The sequence below is a fragment of the Oncorhynchus gorbuscha genome, linkage group LG09, assembly GCF_021184085.1.
Source record: "Oncorhynchus gorbuscha isolate QuinsamMale2020 ecotype Even-year linkage group LG09, OgorEven_v1.0, whole genome shotgun sequence".
Classification (NCBI taxonomy): domain Eukaryota; kingdom Metazoa; phylum Chordata; class Actinopteri; order Salmoniformes; family Salmonidae; genus Oncorhynchus; species Oncorhynchus gorbuscha.
Genome location: NC_060181.1, coordinates 85266517 through 85287818, shown reverse-complemented (window position 1 = coordinate 85287818; position 21302 = coordinate 85266517). Strand labels below are relative to the sequence as shown.

Below are 21302 nucleotides of genomic sequence, written 5' to 3'. Positions count from 1 at the left end.
TTAATGCTTGTAGATGTAGACCTACTTAATACTTGTTTGTAGATGTATCCCTACTTAATGCTTGTAGATGTAGGACTACTTAATGCTTGTAGATGTATCCCTACTTAATGCTTGTAGATGTAGGACTACTTAATGCTTGTAGATGTAGGACTACTTAATGCTTGTAGATGTAGCCCTACTTAATACTTGTTTGTAGATGTATCCCTACTTAATGCTTGTAGATGTAGGACTACTTAATGCTTGTAGATGTATCCCTACTTAATGCTTGTAGATGTATCCCTACTTAATGCTTGTAGAGGTAGGCCTACTTAATACTTGTAGATGTATCCCTACTTAATGCTTGTAGATGTATCCCTACTTAATGCTTGGAGATGTAGGCCTCCTTAATGCTTGTTTGTAGATGTAGCCCTACTTAATGCTTGTAGATGTAGCCCTACTTAATGCTTGTAGATGTAGCCCTACTTAATGCTTGTAGATGTAGGCCTACTTAATGCTTGTTTGTAGATGTATCCCTACTTAATGCTTGTTTGTAGATGTATCCCTACTTAATGCTTGTTTGTAGATGTATCCCTACTTAATGCTTGTTTGTAGATGTAGCCCTACTTAATGCTTGTAGATGTATCCCTACTTAATGCGTGTAGATGTATCCCTACTTAATGCTTGTAGATGTATCCCTACTTAATGCTTGTTTGTAGATGTATCCCTACTTAATGCTTGTAGATGTATCCCTACTTAATGCTTGTAGATGTATCCCTACTTAATGCTTGTAGATGTATCCCTACTTAATGCTTGTAGATGTATCCCTACTTAATGCTTGTAGATGTATCCCTACTTAATGCTTGTAGATGTAGGACTACTTAATACTTGTAGATGTATCCCTACTTAATGCTTGTAGATGTATCCCTACTTAATGCTTGTTTGTAGATGTAGCCCTACTTAATGCTTGTAGATGTATCCCTACTTAATGCTTGTAGATTTATCCCTACTTAATGCTTGTTTGTAGATGTAGCCCTACTTAATGCTTGTAGATGTATCCCTACTTAATGCTTGTAGATGTATCCCTACTTAATGCTTGTAGATGTATCCCTACTTAATACTTGTAGATGTATCCCTACTTAATGCTTGTAGATGTATCCCTACTTAATGCTTGTTTGTAGATGTATCCCTACTTAATGCTTGTTTGTAGATGTATCCCTACTTAATGCTTGTTTGTAGATGTATCCCTACTTAATGCTTGTTTGTAGATGTATCCCTACTTAATGCTTGTTTGTAGATGTATCCCTACTTAATGTTTGTTTGTAGATGTAGGCCTACTTAATGCTTGTTTGTAGATGTAGGCCTACTTAATGCTTGTAGATGTAGCCCTACTTAATACTTGTTTGTAGATGTATGCCTACTTAATGCTTGTAGATGTAGGTCTACTTAATGCTTGTAGATGTAGGCCTACTTAAGTCTTGTAGATGTAGGCCTACTTAATGCTTGTAGATGTAGCCCTACTTAATACTTATTTGTAGATGTATGCCTACTTAATGCTTGTAGATGTAGGCCTACTTAAGGCTTGTAGATGTATCCCTACTTAATGCTTGTAGATGTAGGACTACTTAATGCTTGTAGATGTATCCCTACTTAATGCTTGTAGATGTAGGACTACTTAATGCTTGTAGATGTATCCCTACTTAATGCTTGTAGATGTAGGACTACTTAATGCTTGTAGATGTATCCCTACTTAATGCTTGTAGATGTAGGACTACTTAATGCTTGTAGATGTAGGACTACTTAATGCTTGTAGATGTAGCCCTACTTAATACTTGTTTGTAGATGTATCCCTACTTAATGCTTGTAGATGTAGGACTACTTAATGCTTGTAGATGTATCCCTACTTAATGCTTGTAGATGTATCCCTACTTAATGCTTGGAGATGTAGGCCTCCTTAATGCTTGTTTGTAGATGTAGCCCTACTTAATGCTTGTAGATGTAGCCCTACTTAATGCTTGTAGATGTAGCCCTACTTAATGCTTGTAGATGTAGGCCTACTTAATGCTTGTTTGTAGATGTATCCCTACTTAATGCTTGTTTGTAGATGTATCCCTACTTAATGCTTGTTTGTAGATGTATCCCTACTTAATGCTTGTTTGTAGATGTAGCCCTACTTAATGCTTGTAGATGTATCCCTACTTAATGCGTGTAGATGTATCCCTACTTAATGCTTGTAGATGTATCCCTACTTAATGCTTGTTTGTAGATGTATCCCTACTTAATGCTTGTAGATGTATCCCTACTTAATGCTTGTAGATGTATCCCTACTTAATGCTTGTAGATGTATCCCTACTTAATGCTTGTAGATGTATCCCTACTTAATGCTTGTAGATGTATCCCTACTTAATGCTTGTAGATGTAGGACTACTTAATACTTGTAGATGTATCCCTACTTAATGCTTGTAGATGTATCCCTACTTAATGCTTGTTTGTAGATGTAGCCCTACTTAATGCTTGTAGATGTATCCCTACTTAATGCTTGTAGATTTATCCCTACTTAATGCTTGTTTGTAGATGTAGCCCTACTTAATGCTTGTAGATGTATCCCTACTTAATGCTTGTAGATGTATCCCTACTTAATGCTTGTAGATGTATCCCTACTTAATACTTGTAGATGTATCCCTACTTAATGCTTGTAGATGTATCCCTACTTAATGCTTGTAGATGTAGGACTACTTAATACTTGTAGATGTATCCCTACTTAATACTTGTAGATGTATCCCTACTTAATGCTTGTAGATGTATCCCTACTTAATGCTTGTAGATGTAGGACTACTTAATACTTGTAGATGTATCCCTACTTAATGCTTGTAGATGTATCCCTACTTAATGCGTGTAGATGTATCCCTACTTAATGCTTGTAGATGTATCCCTACTTAATGCTTGTTTGTAGATGTATCCCTACTTAATGCTTGTAGATGTATCCCTACTTAATGCTTGTAGATGTATCCCTACTTAATGCTTGTAGATGTATCCCTACTTAATGCTTGTAGATGTATCCCTACTTAATGCTTGTAGATGTAGGACTACTTAATACTTGTAGATGTATCCCTACTTAATGCTTGTAGATGTATCCCTACTTAATGCTTGTTTGTAGATGTAGCCCTACTTAATGCTTGTAGATGTATCCCTACTTAATGCTTGTAGATTTATCCCTACTTAATGCTTGTTTGTAGATGTAGCCCTACTTAATGCTTGTAGATGTATCCCTACTTAATGCTTGTAGATGTATCCCTACTTAATGCTTGTAGATGTATCCCTACTTAATACTTGTAGATGTATCCCTACTTAATGCTTGTAGATGTATCCCTACTTAATGCTTGTTTGTAGATGTATCCCTACTTAATGCTTGTTTGTAGATGTATCCCTACTTAATGCTTGTTTGTAGATGTATCCCTACTTAATGCTTGTTTGTAGATGTATCCCTACTTAATGCTTGTTTGTAGATGTATCCCTACTTAATGTTTGTTTGTAGATGTAGGCCTACTTAATGCTTGTTTGTAGATGTAGGCCTACTTAATGCTTGTAGATGTAGCCCTACTTAATACTTGTTTGTAGATGTATGCCTACTTAATGCTTGTAGATGTAGGTCTACTTAATGCTTGTAGATGTAGGCCTACTTAAGTCTTGTAGATGTAGGCCTACTTAATGCTTGTAGATGTAGCCCTACTTAATACTTATTTGTAGATGTATGCCTACTTAATGCTTGTAGATGTAGGCCTACTTAAGGCTTGGAGATGTAGGCCTCTTAATGCTTGTTTGTAGATGTAGCCCTACTTAATGCTTGTAGATGTAGCCCTACTTAATGCTTGTAGATGTAGCCCTACTTAATGCTTGTAGATGTAGGCCTACTTAATGCTTGTTTGTAGATGTATCCCTACTTAATGCTTGTTTGTAGATGTATCCCTACTTAATGCTTGTTTGTAGATGTATCCCTACTTAATGCTTGTTTGTAGATGTATCCCTACTTAATGCTTGTAGATGTATCCCTACTTAATGCGTGTAGATGTATCCCTACTTAATGCTTGTAGATGTATCCCTACTTAATGCTTGTTTGTAGATGTATCCCTACTTAATGCTTGTAGATGTATCCCTACTTAATGCTTGTAGATGTATCCCTACTTAATGCTTGTAGATGTATCCCTACTTAATGCTTGTAGATGTATCCCTACTTAATGCTTGTAGATGTATCCCTACTTAATGCTTGTAGATGTAGGACTACTTAATACTTGTAGATGTATCCCTACTTAATGCTTGTAGATGTATCCCTACTTAATGCTTGTTTGTAGATGTAGCCCTACTTAATGCTTGTAGATGTATCCCTACTTAATGCTTGTAGATTTATCCCTACTTAATGCTTGTTTGTAGATGTAGCCCTACTTAATGCTTGTAGATGTATCCCTACTTAATGCTTGTAGATGTATCCCTACTTAATGCTTGTAGATGTATCCCTACTTAATACTTGTAGATGTATCCCTACTTAATGCTTGTAGATGTATCCCTACTTAATGCTTGTTTGTAGATGTATCCCTACTTAATGCTTGTTTGTAGATGTATCCCTACTTAATGCTTGTTTGTAGATGTATCCCTACTTAATGCTTGTTTGTAGATGTATCCCTACTTAATGCTTGTTTGTAGATGTATCCCTACTTAATGTTTGTTTGTAGATGTAGGCCTACTTAATGCTTGTTTGTAGATGTAGGCCTACTTAATGCTTGTAGATGTAGCCCTACTTAATACTTGTTTGTAGATGTATGCCTACTTAATGCTTGTAGATGTAGGTCTACTTAATGCTTGTAGATGTAGGCCTACTTAAGTCTTGTAGATGTAGGCCTACTTAATGCTTGTAGATGTAGCCCTACTTAATACTTATTTGTAGATGTATGCCTACTTAATGCTTGTAGATGTAGGCCTACTTAAGGCTTGTAGATGTATCCCTACTTAATGCTTGTAGATGTAGGACTACTTAATGCTTGTAGATGTATCCCTACTTAATGCTTGTAGATGTAGGACTACTTAATGCTTGTAGATGTATCCCTACTTAATGCTTGTAGATGTAGGACTACTTAATGCTTGTAGATGTATCCCTACTTAATGCTTGTAGATGTAGGACTACTTAATGCTTGTAGATGTAGGACTACTTAATGCTTGTAGATGTAGCCCTACTTAATACTTGTTTGTAGATGTATCCCTACTTAATGCTTGTAGATGTAGGACTACTTAATGCTTGTAGATGTATCCCTACTTAATGCTTGTAGATGTATCCCTACTTAATGCTTGTAGAGGTAGGCCTACTTAATACTTGTAGATGTATCCCTACTTAATGCTTGTAGATGTATCCCTACTTAATGCTTGGAGATGTAGGCCTCCTTAATGCTTGTTTGTAGATGTAGCCCTACTTAATGCTTGTAGATGTAGCCCTACTTAATGCTTGTAGATGTAGCCCTACTTAATGCTTGTAGATGTAGGCCTACTTAATGCTTGTTTGTAGATGTATCCCTACTTAATGCTTGTTTGTAGATGTATCCCTACTTAATGCTTGTTTGTAGATGTATCCCTACTTAATGCTTGTTTGTAGATGTAGCCCTACTTAATGCTTGTAGATGTATCCCTACTTAATGCGTGTAGATGTATCCCTACTTAATGCTTGTAGATGTATCCCTACTTAATGCTTGTTTGTAGATGTATCCCTACTTAATGCTTGTAGATGTATCCCTACTTAATGCTTGTAGATGTATCCCTACTTAATGCTTGTAGATGTATCCCTACTTAATGCTTGTAGATGTATCCCTACTTAATGCTTGTAGATGTATCCCTACTTAATGCTTGTAGATGTAGGACTACTTAATACTTGTAGATGTATCCCTACTTAATGCTTGTAGATGTATCCCTACTTAATGCTTGTAGATGTAGCCCTACTTAATGCTTGTAGATGTATCCCTACTTAATGCGTGTAGATGTATCCCTACTTAATGCTTGTAGATGTATCCCTACTTAATGCTTGTTTGTAGATGTATCCCTACTTAATGCTTGTAGATGTATCCCTACTTAATGCTTGTAGATGTATCCCTACTTAATGCTTGTAGATGTATCCCTACTTAATGCTTGTAGATGTATCCCTACTTAATGCTTGTAGATGTATCCCTACTTAATGCTTGTAGATGTAGGACTACTTAATACTTGTAGATGTATCCCTACTTAATGCTTGTAGATGTATCCCTACTTAATGCTTGTTTGTAGATGTAGCCCTACTTAATGCTTGTAGATGTATCCCTACTTAATGCTTGTAGATTTATCCCTACTTAATGCTTGTTTGTAGATGTAGCCCTACTTAATGCTTGTAGATGTATCCCTACTTAATGCTTGTAGATGTATCCCTACTTAATGCTTGTAGATGTATCCCTACTTAATACTTGTAGATGTATCCCTACTTAATGCTTGTAGATGTATCCCTACTTAATGCTTGTTTGTAGATGTATCCCTACTTAATGCTTGTTTGTAGATGTATCCCTACTTAATGCTTGTTTGTAGATGTATCCCTACTTAATGCTTGTTTGTAGATGTATCCCTACTTAATGCTTGTTTGTAGATGTATCCCTACTTAATGTTTGTTTGTAGATGTAGGCCTACTTAATGCTTGTTTGTAGATGTAGGCCTACTTAATGCTTGTAGATGTAGCCCTACTTAATACTTGTTTGTAGATGTATGCCTACTTAATGCTTGTAGATGTAGGTCTACTTAATGCTTGTAGATGTAGGCCTACTTAAGTCTTGTAGATGTATGCCTACTTAATGCTTGTAGATGTAGGCCTACTTAAGGCTTGTAGATGTATCCCTACTTAATGCTTGTAGATGTAGGACTACTTAATGCTTGTAGATGTATCCCTACTTAATGCTTGTAGATGTAGGACTACTTAATGCTTGTAGATGTATCCCTACTTAATGCTTGTAGATGTAGGACTACTTAATGCTTGTAGATGTATCCCTACTTAATGCTTGTAGATGTAGGACTACTTAATGCTTGTAGATGTAGGACTACTTAATGCTTGTAGATGTAGCCCTACTTAATACTTGTTTGTAGATGTATCCCTACTTAATGCTTGTAGATGTAGGACTACTTAATGCTTGTAGATGTATCCCTACTTAATGCTTGTAGATGTATCCCTACTTAATGCTTGTAGAGGTAGGCCTACTTAATACTTGTAGATGTATCCCTACTTAATGCTTGTAGATGTATCCCTACTTAATGCTTGGAGATGTAGGCCTCCTTAATGCTTGTTTGTAGATGTAGCCCTACTTAATGCTTGTAGATGTAGCCCTACTTAATGCTTGTAGATGTAGCCCTACTTAATGCTTGTAGATGTAGGCCTACTTAATGCTTGTTTGTAGATGTATCCCTACTTAATGCTTGTTTGTAGATGTATCCCTACTTAATGCTTGTTTGTAGATGTATCCCTACTTAATGCTTGTTTGTAGATGTAGCCCTACTTAATGCTTGTAGATGTATCCCTACTTAATGCGTGTAGATGTATCCCTACTTAATGCTTGTAGATGTATCCCTACTTAATGCTTGTTTGTAGATGTATCCCTACTTAATGCTTGTAGATGTATCCCTACTTAATGCTTGTAGATGTATCCCTACTTAATGCTTGTAGATGTATCCCTACTTAATGCTTGTAGATGTATCCCTACTTAATGCTTGTAGATGTATCCCTACTTAATGCTTGTAGATGTAGGACTACTTAATACTTGTAGATGTATCCCTACTTAATGCTTGTAGATGTATCCCTACTTAATGCGTGTAGATGTATCCCTACTTAATGCTTGTAGATGTATCCCTACTTAATGCTTGTTTGTAGATGTATCCCTACTTAATGCTTGTAGATGTATCCCTACTTAATGCTTGTAGATGTATCCCTACTTAATGCTTGTAGATGTATCCCTACTTAATGCTTGTAGATGTATCCCTACTTAATGCTTGTAGATGTATCCCTACTTAATGCTTGTAGATGTAGGACTACTTAATACTTGTAGATGTATCCCTACTTAATGCTTGTAGATGTATCCCTACTTAATGCTTGTTTGTAGATGTAGCCCTACTTAATGCTTGTAGATGTATCCCTACTTAATGCTTGTTTGTAGATGTAGCCCTACTTAATGCTTGTAGATGTATCCCTACTTAATGCTTGTAGATTTATCCCTACTTAATGCTTGTTTGTAGATGTAGCCCTACTTAATGCTTGTAGATGTATCCCTACTTAATGCTTGTAGATGTATCCCTACTTAATGCTTGTAGATGTATCCCTACTTAATACTTGTAGATGTATCCCTACTTAATGCTTGTAGATGTATCCCTACTTAATGCTTGTTTGTAGATGTATCCCTACTTAATGCTTGTTTGTAGATGTATCCCTACTTAATGCTTGTTTGTAGATGTATCCCTACTTAATGCTTGTTTGTAGATGTATCCCTACTTAATGCTTGTTTGTAGATGTATCCCTACTTAATGTTTGTTTGTAGATGTAGGCCTACTTAATGCTTGTTTGTAGATGTAGGCCTACTTAATGCTTGTAGATGTAGCCCTACTTAATACTTGTTTGTAGATGTATGCCTACTTAATGCTTGTAGATGTAGGTCTACTTAATGCTTGTAGATGTAGGCCTACTTAAGTCTTGTAGATGTAGGCCTACTTAATGCTTGTAGATGTAGCCCTACTTAATACTTATTTGTAGATGTATGCCTACTTAATGCTTGTAGATGTAGGCCTACTTAAGGCTTGGAGATGTAGGCCTCCTTAATGCTTGTTTGTAGATGTAGCCCTACTTAATGCTTGTAGATGTAGCCCTACTTAATGCTTGTAGATGTAGCCCTACTTAATGCTTGTAGATGTAGGCCTACTTAATGCTTGTTTGTAGATGTATCCCTACTTAATGCTTGTTTGTAGATGTATCCCTACTTAATGCTTGTTTGTAGATGTATCCCTACTTAATGCTTGTTTGTAGATGTATCCCTACTTAATGCTTGTAGATGTATCCCTACTTAATGCGTGTAGATGTATCCCTACTTAATGCTTGTAGATGTATCCCTACTTAATGCTTGTTTGTAGATGTATCCCTACTTAATGCTTGTAGATGTATCCCTACTTAATGCTTGTAGATGTATCCCTACTTAATGCTTGTAGATGTATCCCTACTTAATGCTTGTAGATGTATCCCTACTTAATGCTTGTAGATGTATCCCTACTTAATGCTTGTAGATGTAGGACTACTTAATACTTGTAGATGTATCCCTACTTAATGCTTGTAGATGTATCCCTACTTAATGCTTGTTTGTAGATGTAGCCCTACTTAATGCTTGTAGATGTATCCCTACTTAATGCTTGTAGATTTATCCCTACTTAATGCTTGTTTGTAGATGTAGCCCTACTTAATGCTTGTAGATGTATCCCTACTTAATGCTTGTAGATGTATCCCTACTTAATGCTTGTAGATGTATCCCTACTTAATACTTGTAGATGTATCCCTACTTAATGCTTGTAGATGTATCCCTACTTAATGCTTGTTTGTAGATGTATCCCTACTTAATGCTTGTTTGTAGATGTATCCCTACTTAATGCTTGTTTGTAGATGTATCCCTACTTAATGCTTGTTTGTAGATGTATCCCTACTTAATGCTTGTTTGTAGATGTATCCCTACTTAATGTTTGTTTGTAGATGTAGGCCTACTTAATGCTTGTTTGTAGATGTAGGCCTACTTAATGCTTGTAGATGTAGCCCTACTTAATACTTGTTTGTAGATGTATGCCTACTTAATGCTTGTAGATGTAGGTCTACTTAATGCTTGTAGATGTAGGCCTACTTAAGTCTTGTAGATGTAGGCCTACTTAATGCTTGTAGATGTAGCCCTACTTAATACTTATTTGTAGATGTATGCCTACTTAATGCTTGTAGATGTAGGCCTACTTAAGGCTTGTAGATGTATCCCTACTTAATGCTTGTAGATGTAGGACTACTTAATGCTTGTAGATGTATCCCTACTTAATGCTTGTAGATGTAGGACTACTTAATGCTTGTAGATGTATCCCTACTTAATGCTTGTAGATGTAGGACTACTTAATGCTTGTAGATGTATCCCTACTTAATGCTTGTAGATGTAGGACTACTTAATGCTTGTAGATGTAGGACTACTTAATGCTTGTAGATGTAGCCCTACTTAATACTTGTTTGTAGATGTATCCCTACTTAATGCTTGTCGATGTAGGACTACTTAATGCTTGTAGATGTATCCCTACTTAATGCTTGTAGATGTATCCCTACTTAATGCTTGTAGAGGTAGGCCTACTTAATACTTGTAGATGTATCCCTACTTAATGCTTGTAGATGTATCCCTACTTAATGCTTGGAGATGTAGGCCTCCTTAATGCTTGTTTGTAGATGTAGCCCTACTTAATGCTTGTAGATGTAGCCCTACTTAATGCTTGTAGATGTAGCCCTACTTAATGCTTGTAGATGTAGGCCTACTTAATGCTTGTTTGTAGATGTATCCCTACTTAATGCTTGTTTGTAGATGTATCCCTACTTAATGCTTGTTTGTAGATGTATCCCTACTTAATGCTTGTTTGTAGATGTAGCCCTACTTAATGCTTGTAGATGTATCCCTACTTAATGCGTGTAGATGTATCCCTACTTAATGCTTGTAGATGTATCCCTACTTAATGCTTGTTTGTAGATGTATCCCTACTTAATGCTTGTAGATGTATCCCTACTTAATGCTTGTAGATGTATCCCTACTTAATGCTTGTAGATGTATCCCTACTTAATGCTTGTAGATGTATCCCTACTTAATGCTTGTAGATGTATCCCTACTTAATGCTTGTAGATGTAGGACTACTTAATACTTGTAGATGTATCCCTACTTAATGCTTGTAGATGTATCCCTACTTAATGCTTGTTTGTAGATGTAGCCCTACTTAATGCTTGTAGATGTATCCCTACTTAATGCTTGTAGATTTATCCCTACTTAATGCTTGTTTGTAGATGTAGCCCTACTTAATGCTTGTAGATGTATCCCTACTTAATGCTTGTAGATGTATCCCTACTTAATGCTTGTAGATGTATCTCTACTTAATACTTGTAGATGTATCCCTACTTAATGCTTGTAGATGTATCCCTACTTAATGCTTGTTTGTAGATGTATCCCTACTTAATGCTTGTTTGTAGATGTATCCCTACTTAATGCTTGTTTGTAGATGTATCCCTACTTAATGCTTGTTTGTAGATGTATCCCTACTTAATGCTTGTTTGTAGATGTATCCCTACTTAATGTTTGTTTGTAGATGTAGGCCTACTTAATGCTTGTTTGTAGATGTAGGCCTACTTAATGCTTGTAGATGTAGCCCTACTTAATACTTGTTTGTAGATGTATGCCTACTTAATGCTTGTAGATGTAGGTCTACTTAATGCTTGTAGATGTAGGCCTACTTAAGTCTTGTAGATGTAGGCCTACTTAATGCTTGTAGATGTAGCCCTACTTAATACTTATTTGTAGATGTATGCCTACTTAATGCTTGTAGATGTAGGCCTACTTAAGGCTTGTAGATGTATCCCTACTTAATGCTTGTAGATGTATGCCTACTTAATGCTTGTAGATGTAGGCCTACTTAATGCTTGTTTCTAGATGTTCTGACTCACTACATGCTGTCTGTCAAGAACAGTCCAAGACTTGTATTCATCTTCATCACCACCACACATAATTAACACACACATGCAGAATCTTCGGTTACAACAGGAATGTACTTTTTTCTTAGATGTATGCACAATCTTCCAGGCCAAAACTTTCCTCTTCCTCGGACTAAAACACTCTGACATGGGGTGGGAGGGGTCCAAGTCCAGATGTGCATATGGGCACGCTGATTGGCTGAAGCTAAAGGGCTTTGATGGACAGCTGAGATGGTGACATTGCTTTGGCAATGTTAACACGTTTCCCATGACAATAAAGGCCCTTGAATTGAAATGAATTTAATTGAAATATCACGCTATCGGGACTGCGGGGGAACGAAGGCGACTGTGATGGAAGGTTAGGAGTTTCTTAACCCAGAGACGCAACATCGCGATTCTCTTGCGCTTGGGAAGCAGGCCCTACAGACCAGACAGGGGTTTGAGAAATCAATGAGAGAAGTGAAGACACCTTCTTCACTATTAATTTTCTCGAAATCTAAAGGCACAACCTAGATCTGAGTCTAAAGTGGATCTGGCAGCATTTTAGCAACATGAAATCCAATGAAAATCTGTTGATATACATTGTTGATAATGTGTTTTCAACTTGCTAAACAAATAGCCACATAAATAGATGCGCTACTCTATTAGCCAGGTTTTGACTGATTTGTGATCATTGTCCTTGTTGCCAGTTTGATTGTATTGACATTCCCAGCCTTTTTAAATGTATTTATTTTTTATTTCACCTTTATTTAACCAGGTAGGCAAGTTGAGAACACCTTTATTTAACCAGGTAGACAAGTTGAGAACACCTTTATTTAACCAGGTAGGCTAGTTGAGAACACCTTTATTTAACCAGGTAGACAAGTTGAGAACACCTTTATTTAACCAGGTAGGCTAGTTGAGAACACCTTTATTTAACCAGGTAGGCCAGTTGAGAACACCTTTATTTAACCAGGTAGGCTAGTTGAGAACACCTTTATTTAACCAGGTAGGCCAGTTGAGAACACCTTTATTTAACCAGGTAGGCAAGTTGAGAACACCTTTATTTAACCAGGTAGGCAAGTTGAGAACACCTTTATTTAACCAGGTAGGCAAGTTGAGAACACCTTTGTTTAACCAGGTAGGCAAGTTGAGAACACCTTTATTTAACCAGGTAGGCAAGTTGAGAACACCTTTATTTAACCAGGTAGGCCAGTTGAGAACACCTTTATTTAACCAGGTAGGCCAGTTGAGAACACCTTTATTTAACCAGGTAGGCAAGTTGAGAACACCTTTATTTAACCAGGTAGGCAAGTTGATAACACCTTTATTTAACCAGGTAGGCAAGTTGAGAACACCTTTATTTAACCAGGTAGGCAAGTTGAGAACACCTTTATTTAACCAGGTAGGCAAGTTGAGAACACCTTTATTTAACCAGGTAGGCAAGTTGAGAACACCTTTATTTAACCAGGTAGGCAAGTTGAGAACACCTTTATTTAACCAGGTAGGCAAGTTGAGAACACCTTTATTTAACCAGGTAGGCCAGTTGAGAACACCTTTATTTAACCAGGTAGGCCAGTTGAGAACACCTTTATTTAACCAGGTAGGCAAGTTGAGAACACCTTTATTTAACCAGGTAGGCAAGTTGAGAACACCTTTATTTAACCAGGTAGGCAAGTTGAGAACACCTTTATTTAACCAGGTAGGCTAGTTGAGAACACCTTTATTTAACCAGGTAGGCAAGTTGAGAACAAGTTCTCATTTACAATTGCGACCTGGCCAAGACCAAGCAAAGCAGTTCGACACATACAACGACACAGAGTTACACATGGAGTAAAACAAATATTCAGTCAATAATACAGTAGAAAAATAAGTATATATACAATGTGAGCAAATGAGGTGAGATAAGGGAGGTAAAGGCAAAAAAAAGGCCATGGTGGCGAAGTAAATACAATATAGCAAGTAAAACACTGGAATGGTAGATTTGCAGTGGAAGAATGTGCAAAGTAGAGATAATGGGGTGCAAAGGAGCAAAATAAATAAATACAGTAGGGGGAGAGGTAGTTGTTTGGGCTACATTATAGATGGGCTATGTACAGGTGCAGTAATCTGTGAGCTGCTCTGACAGTTGGTGCTTAAAGCTAGTGAGGGAGAAAAGTGTTTCCAGTTTCAGAGATTTTTGTAGTTCGTTCCAGTCATTGGCAGCAGAGAACTGGAAGGAGAGGTGGCCAAAGGAAGAATTGGTTTTGGGGGTGACCAGAGAGATATACCTGCTGGAGTGCGTGGGTAATGCTATGGTGACCAGCGAGCTGTGATAAGGGGGGACTTTACATAGCAGGGTCTTGTAGATGACCTGGAGCCAGTGGGTTTGGTGATGAGTATGAAGTGAGGGCCAGCCAACGAGAGCGTACACTAGGCTGTATTTGTCCAAAATATTGAGTATTAGAAACTGAAACATCGCACCCAACCTCCTGAAAGTGACAAACTGAAACGTTTTGATTGTCGTCAAAAACAACTTTATATCGATGGAGGGCCTTTGATTTGACGGCCTGCAGTTCGGCGCGAGACGACCGTTACACCCGATGACGTGTTTCTGCTCATGAGCTTAGCCAGCCAACGTCGCAATGAGTTCAAGTGTGATCAGGGATTTCTATTGGAGAAGCAATTTCTGCCTATCTTCACACTGTACTGTCTTTGGTTAGGTAGAGAGGAGGTTTCTTACAACGTGTAAAGCAACAAGCGACAACATGAAACCACAAATGTGAAAACGTGATCACGTGAAGGTTTCCAAACAAATGTTTTTTCTGTAAGGGATGCAACATGCATCATCATGGTATAATGGCTGTTGACAAAACAGAATAATAATGGTTTAATGACCTTTGTTAAATGATTTAAACCTGCGAGTTACCACTAGTTAGATTACACAATGTAGCCATGCTGTGAACACCACCGACACACTATAATAGCCTTTGGTACCCCTCTCATCACACATATACAGGGCCAGGAGTTTTCTCTCATCAGGAGACCTATAGCCCATAACCAGGGTCAAGAGTCCTCCCTGACCAGTAGACCTATAGCCCATAACCAGGGTCCAGAGTCCTCCCTGACCAGTAGACCTATAGCCTCTAACCAGGGTCAAGAGTCCTCCCTGACCAGTAGACCTATAGCCTCTAACCAGGGTCAAGAGTCCTCCCTGACCAGTAGACCTATAGCCCATAACCAGGGTCCAGAGTCCTCCCTGACCAGTAGACCTATAGCCTCTAACCAGGGTCAAGAGTCCTCCCTGACCAGTAGACTTATAGCCTCTAACCAGGGTCCAGAGTCCTCCCTGACCAGTAGACCTATAGCCTCTAACCAGGGTCCAGAGTCCTCCCTGACCAGTAGACCTATAGCCTCTAACCAGGGTCCAGAGTCCTCCCTGACCAGTAGACCTATAGCCTCTAACCAGGGTCCAGAGTCCTCCCTGACCAGTAGACCTATAGCCTACAACCAGGGTCCAGAGTCCTCCCTGACCAGTAGACTTATAGCCTCTAACCAGGGTCCAGAGTCCTCCCTGACCAGTAGACCTATAGCCTCTAACCAGGGTCCAGAGTCCTCCCTGATCAGGAGACCTATAGCCTCTAACCAGGGTCCAGAGTCCTCCCTGACCAGTAGACCTATAGCCTCTAACCAGGGTCCAGAGTCCTCCCTGACCAGTATACCTATAGCCCATAACCAGGGTCCAGAGTCCTCCCTGACCAGTAGACCTATAGCCTCTAACCAGGGTCAAGAGTCCTCCCTGACCAGTAGACCTATAGCCTCTAACCAGGGTCCAGAGTCCTCCCTGACCAGTAGACCTATAGCCTCTAACCAGGGTCCAGAGTCCTCCCTGACCAGTAGACCTATAGCCTCTAACCAGGGTCCAGAGTCCTCCCTGACCAGTAGACCTATAGCCTACAACCAGGGTCCAGAGTCCTCCCTGACCAGTAGACTTATAGCCTCTAACCAGGGTCCAGAGTCCTCCCTGACCAGTAGACCTATAGCCTCTAACCAGGGTCCAGAGTCCTCCCTGATCAGGAGACCTATAGCCTCTAAACAGAGTCCAGAGTCCTCCCTGACCAGTAGACCTATAGCCTCTAACCAGGGTCCAGAGTCCTCCCTGGCCAGTAGACCTATAGCCTCTAACCAGGGTCCAGAGTCCTCCCTGACCAGTAGACCTATAGCCTCTAACCAGGGTCCAGAGTCCTCCCTGACCAGTAGACCTATAGCCTCTAACCAGGGTCCAGAGTCCTCCCTGACCAGTAGACCTATAGACTCTAACCAGGGTCCAGAGTCCTCCCTGACCAGTAGACCTATAGCCTCTAACCAGGGTCCAGAGTCGTCTCTGACCAGTAGACCTATAGCCTCTAAACAGGGTCCAGAGTCGTCCCTGACCAGTAGACCTATAGCCTCTAACCAGGGTCCAGAGTCCTCCCTGATCAGGAGACCTATAGCCTCTAACCAGGGTCCAGAGTCCTCCCTGACCAGTAGACCTATAGCCTCTAACCAGGGTCCAGAGTCCTCCCTGACCAGTAGACCTATAGCCTCTAACCAGGGTCCAGAGTCCTCCCTGACCAGTAGACTTATAGCCTCTAACCAGGGTCCAGAGTCCTCCCTGACCAGTAGACTTATAGCCTCTAACCAGGGTCCAGAGTCCTCCCTGACCAGTAGACCTATAGCCTCTAACCAGGGTCCAGAGTCCTCCCTGACCAGTAGACTTATAGCCTCTAACCAGGGTCCAGAGTCCTCCCTGACCAGTAGACTTATAGCCTCTAACCAGGGTCCAGAGTCCTCCCTGACTAGTAGACCTATAGCCTCTAACCAGGGTCCAGAGTCCTCCCTGACCAGTAGACCTATAGCCTCTAACCAGGGTCCAGAGTCCTCCCTGACCAGTAGACTTATAGCCTCTAACCAGGGTCCAGAGTCCTCCCTGACCAGTAGACTTATAGCCTCTAACCAGGGTCCAGAGTCCTCCCTGACCAGTAGACTTATAGCCTCTAACCAGGATCCAGAGTCCTCCCTGATCAGGTCAGGTGGTGTGGTCAGGAGAACCAACTCTATGCATATTGCTGTGTGTGTTCAAAGGGAGCAGAGCAGTAATGTTTCTCATGTGTTGTGTTGACGCAGCATGGAACAGGCCAGGGTTGACTGTTTGATATTCATGAAGGAAGCTGAAGAGTCCTTATGATGCACATATTTTAGCCCTCTCTCCCTCTGTTCTCTCTCTCTCTTTTTACTCTCATTCTCTTCTCTCTTTTGCTCTCTCTCTCTCTCTCTCTCTCTCTCTCTCTCTCTCTCTCTCTCTCTCTCTCTCTCTCTCTCTCTCTCTCTCTCTCTCTCTCTCTCTCTCTCTCTTTTTCTTTTATTTTATACATGCTCTCTCTCTCTCTCTCTCTCTCTCTCTCTCTCTCTCTCTCTCTCTCTCTCTCTCTCTCTCTCTCTCTCTCTCTCTCTCTCTCTCTCTCTCTCTCTCTCTGTCTTTTCCTTTCCCCCTCTCTCTCCCTCTTTTCTCTCCTTTGCTCTCTCTCTCCCTGTCTATCTCTGTACTCAGGGCTGCAGAGAAGAGGTGCACTATAAACTCCATTCCATGAGGGCAGCAGGATTGTCCCAGATCCCATGCTCCATCCAACCTTTTCTTTCACTCTCTCTCACTTTCCAGGTCCTGTCTTCCCTGGTTTGGTCTTTCACTGTCTGCACTCCCTCCCTCTCCCTCTCAGTTTCTGTCTCCAATATGCACAGTGGCTAGGTTACTCTAGCTGCAGGCTATTTTCTTTAGTAGACTTTAGAAATATGCAAATGCAGCCGTTGACAACTGCAGAGAGAAGAAGAAAAGAGAAACAACTCTGCATCTGTGTTCCTTGAGCTGTCAACTCTCAAAGATATATAATTTACTCGTCCCTTTCTATCCCTCTATCAAAGTAGTGGTGCAAGACTTACTGATAGAAGAAGGAAGAGGGGTCAGAGAGAGAGAGAGAGAGAGAGAGAGAGAGAGAGAGAGAGAGAGAGAGAGAGAGAGAGAGAGAGAGAGAGAGAGAGAGAGAGAGAGAGAGAGAGAGAGAGAGAGAGAGAGAGAGAGAGGGGAAGTGTGAGAGGGAGAGAAAATATCAGGCTCAAAGTATAGAAGGAAATTATATGTCAAACGTCCTCTATTGCTCAGTTGGTTATTTCTACTCTCCCTCCTTCCTTCTCCCCTCCTTTCCCCCTCTCTCTCTCTCTCTCTCTCTCTCTCTCTCTCTCTCTCTCTCTCTCTCTCTCTCTCTCTCTCTCTCTCTCTCTCTCTCTCTCTCTCTCTCTCCCTCTCTGTCTCTCTCTCTCTCTCTCTCTCTCTCTCTCTCTCTCTCTCTCTCTCTCTCTCTCTCTCTCTCTCTCTCTCTCTCTCTCTCTCTCTCTCTCTCAATCCCCCCACACACACACTATTGTAAATCCTAAGAGACTGCAGGATTCTTCTTCCTCTTTTCCCATCCCTTCCAGAGGCTTGGCTGGTTCTCTCTATTAGTGCGACCTCCTTGGCTGGACGGGGATGGCCCCCACTCTTTGTCCCCTTGTTAGAACAAACCTTTTGAGAGGTGTGTGTGTGTGTGTGTGTGTGTGTGTGTGTGTGTGTGTGTGTGTGTGTGTGTGTGTGTGTGTGTGTGTGTGTGTGTGTGTGTGTGTGTGTGTGTGTGTGTGTGTGTGTGTGTGTGTGTGTGTGTGTGTGTGTGTGTGTGTGTGTGTGTGTTGATATGCGTGTGTGTGTTGATATGCGTGTGTGTGTGTGTGTGTGTGTGTGTGTGTGTGTGTGTGTGTGTGTGTGTGTGTGTGTGTGTGTGTGTGTGTGTGTGTGTGTGTGTGTGTGTGTGTGTGTGTGTGTGTGTGTGTGTGTGTGTGTGCTGAGACAAAAATAAAAGTCTCTCTCTCTTTTCCCACAGAGCTCTTCTACCCTTACAAGCGGCCCCTCATGGCGTAATGTTTGTGGAGATCATCAGCTCGTTCATACACACTGTTTTAGTGCACATAGACAGTGATGTCACAGTGTCACTGAGTAGTCAAAGTTGGGGGTAAGGAAAGGGGTGTGTTCAATCCAATGACTGTATATATTAATGAATAAAGACATCGATCACATGACACCATTCATTCCTATGTGAAGACTCATTGAAGCCAAATGAAGTCGGTGAAGATGGCATTTCATGGAGACATAACATGCTCAGTTTGAGTGCTGCCCCTTCTCATTGACTAACTCAAATTGAAGGCCGACCAGGGTACTGCAGGCTGCCATTAGCAACTAAATTAACCTTATTTGTGTTAGATAACAAAAATATTGGTTCAAGGACATACATCTGGTGTATTTGGAAGCAATTATTGGTACTATGACAGTCTTAAAAATGATATATTTTAACGAAGATGGACAGTTTTCCATTTTTCCATGCCTTGAACTACTGTGGCTTCAATGAAAGGGGGCCTGGTTCAATCAGAGGTGTATGATCAGTGTATTCAGTCAATTCAAATAGCTCAATAGTGTTTGAACTAAAAGAACACCTGCTGCAGTCACTCAGTCTATGCTCGCTCACTCCCTCTCTCTCTCTCTCTCTCTCTCTCTCTCTCTCTCTCTCTCTCTCTCTCTCTCTCTCTCTCTCTCTCTCTCTCTCTCTCTCTCTCTCTCTCTCTCTCTCTCTCTCTCTCTCTCCCTCTCTCTCTCTCTCTCTCTCTCCAAATAGATCACATTTCGATGAGGATGAGTGAAGAAGAGAAGGATGAGGAGGAAGAGGAGGGTGAAAGAACTAGATTGAAACATTTCTCTGTTTTTAAATAAATAGAGAACTCTCACTCTCCTCCTCCTCCTCCTGTTCTGATTGGAAGTGTGTTCGACCTTCATCTCTCTCTGAGCCAGAGACAACCCTCACAGCAGGAGACGCCTTCTACCCACAACCCCCTGCTGCGTGTTTCTACCACAGACAGAGGGAGGCACAGAGAGAGAGAGGGTGATAGAGGGGGGGGGGTGCAGGAGGGAGGGAGGATGGAAGAGGATGAAAGGGAGAGAGAGAAAGAGAGAGAATGAGGGAAGAGAACGTAGCCCTACGGTGATTATAACAACAGGAGGCATAGTGAAGCCATAGTCTAGCTTGGTTGTTTGTGCTGTGTCATTATAATGGATGTGCTATATATAGGCAACCTCTTCTTCTTATATTGTCAATAGTTCATCTAGAGAGAGCCCAAAAAGACGTGTGAGGCCTCAAGGAGGAACATTTGGGGAAACCCTCGGAATACAGCACTTTAATGTGATCTAATTAGGGAAGGAGGGAAGGAGAGACAGGAGAGTCAGGAGAAGAGGGAACCCCATCCGATTTACAGCCCTGATTGGAACACAGTCAATTACCACCTCCTGCTGTGGCCCAAATGATCAAGCCCAAAGGACACATGTACTGGTTAAACGTTGTTGTGGGGTGGCCCATTATGTGTGGACGACGGTGGCTCATGTGTGAAAATGACATTCATTCATTCCACCACATGATTTTCACAAGGGTAAGGGTGGCTGTGAGGTATAACGAGACCACATGTATAGTGTGTATGAATGTGTGCGTGTGTGTGAATGTGTGCGTGTTACTCCTGATTGCAGAATATCAGTCTGATACTTCACAGATATACTGGGAACAGGTGCGCGCCCTCCTATCTTATTTAGAAATGCACTATATCCTAAGAAACAGAGTGAAGCAGAGGACATGAAGAACAACTGGACCGAGACATAATGAAAACATTTGTACTCAGATATGGCCAGTGTAGAGGAGATTGGAGGAGAACTTGTTATGCAGGTGAATGAGGACCCAAAAGCAACTTAACGGGAACAGAGTCTTTATTCCAGTCTTAGACAAAAGCGATAATCCTGGATATTATCAAGGCAAATGCAAACACAGGAAAACTGAAATCCACTTGTCAGTAGAGAGGAATGACTGGAGACGCGACCACAGACTGCAGGTCGTTTCGGGAAGGCACCGGCCGTAGCTGACATTGACACCTGCTCACACGCAGCATCTGAAGAAGGTAAAACACGACAGAGCGGAACAAGGACACAGAACAGCGAACATCAAGCAAGGATCCGACAAGGACAGAAGCGGAAAACAGAGGGAGAAATAGGGACTCTAATCAGAGGGCAAAATAGGGGACAGGTGTGAAAGAGTAAATGAGGTAGTTAGGAGAATGAGGAACAGCTGGGAGCAGGAACGGAATGATAGAGAGAGAGAGAGAGAGGGAGAGAGGGAGGGGGAGAGAGAGGGATAGAAAGAGGGAAAGAACCTAATAAGACCAGCAGGGGGAAACGAACAGAAGGGGAAGCACAAGGACAAGACATGACAAAACATGACAGAACTAGGCTCCTGGTTTTATGTGAAAATATGTTGTATTGCAATAATGGATGCTGGATAAGGAGAAGAAATGCTGGAGAATGAGAAGAAATGCTGGATAAGGAGAAGAAATGCTAGCGAAGGAGAAGAAATGCTGGAGAATGAGAAGAAATGCTGGCGAAGGAGAAGAAATGCTGGATAAGGAGAAGAAATGCTAGCGAAGGAGAAGAAATGCTGGA

At 40.8% G+C, this 21302-nt stretch overlaps 1 long non-coding RNA gene across 1 annotated transcript in view; it reads left to right on the top strand.

The window, feature by feature from the left end:
- The window catches only part of LOC124044198, a 28436-nt gene extending 8872 nt beyond the window's left edge, over window positions 1-19564 (top strand). The window contains exons 3-5 of the long non-coding RNA XR_006840452.1: window positions 17301-17315; window positions 18658-18786; window positions 19444-19564. This is a non-coding gene — a long non-coding RNA (uncharacterized LOC124044198). The remainder of the gene's footprint in view (window positions 1-17300; window positions 17316-18657; window positions 18787-19443) is intronic.
- Window positions 19565-21302: the final 1738 nt, after the last annotated feature.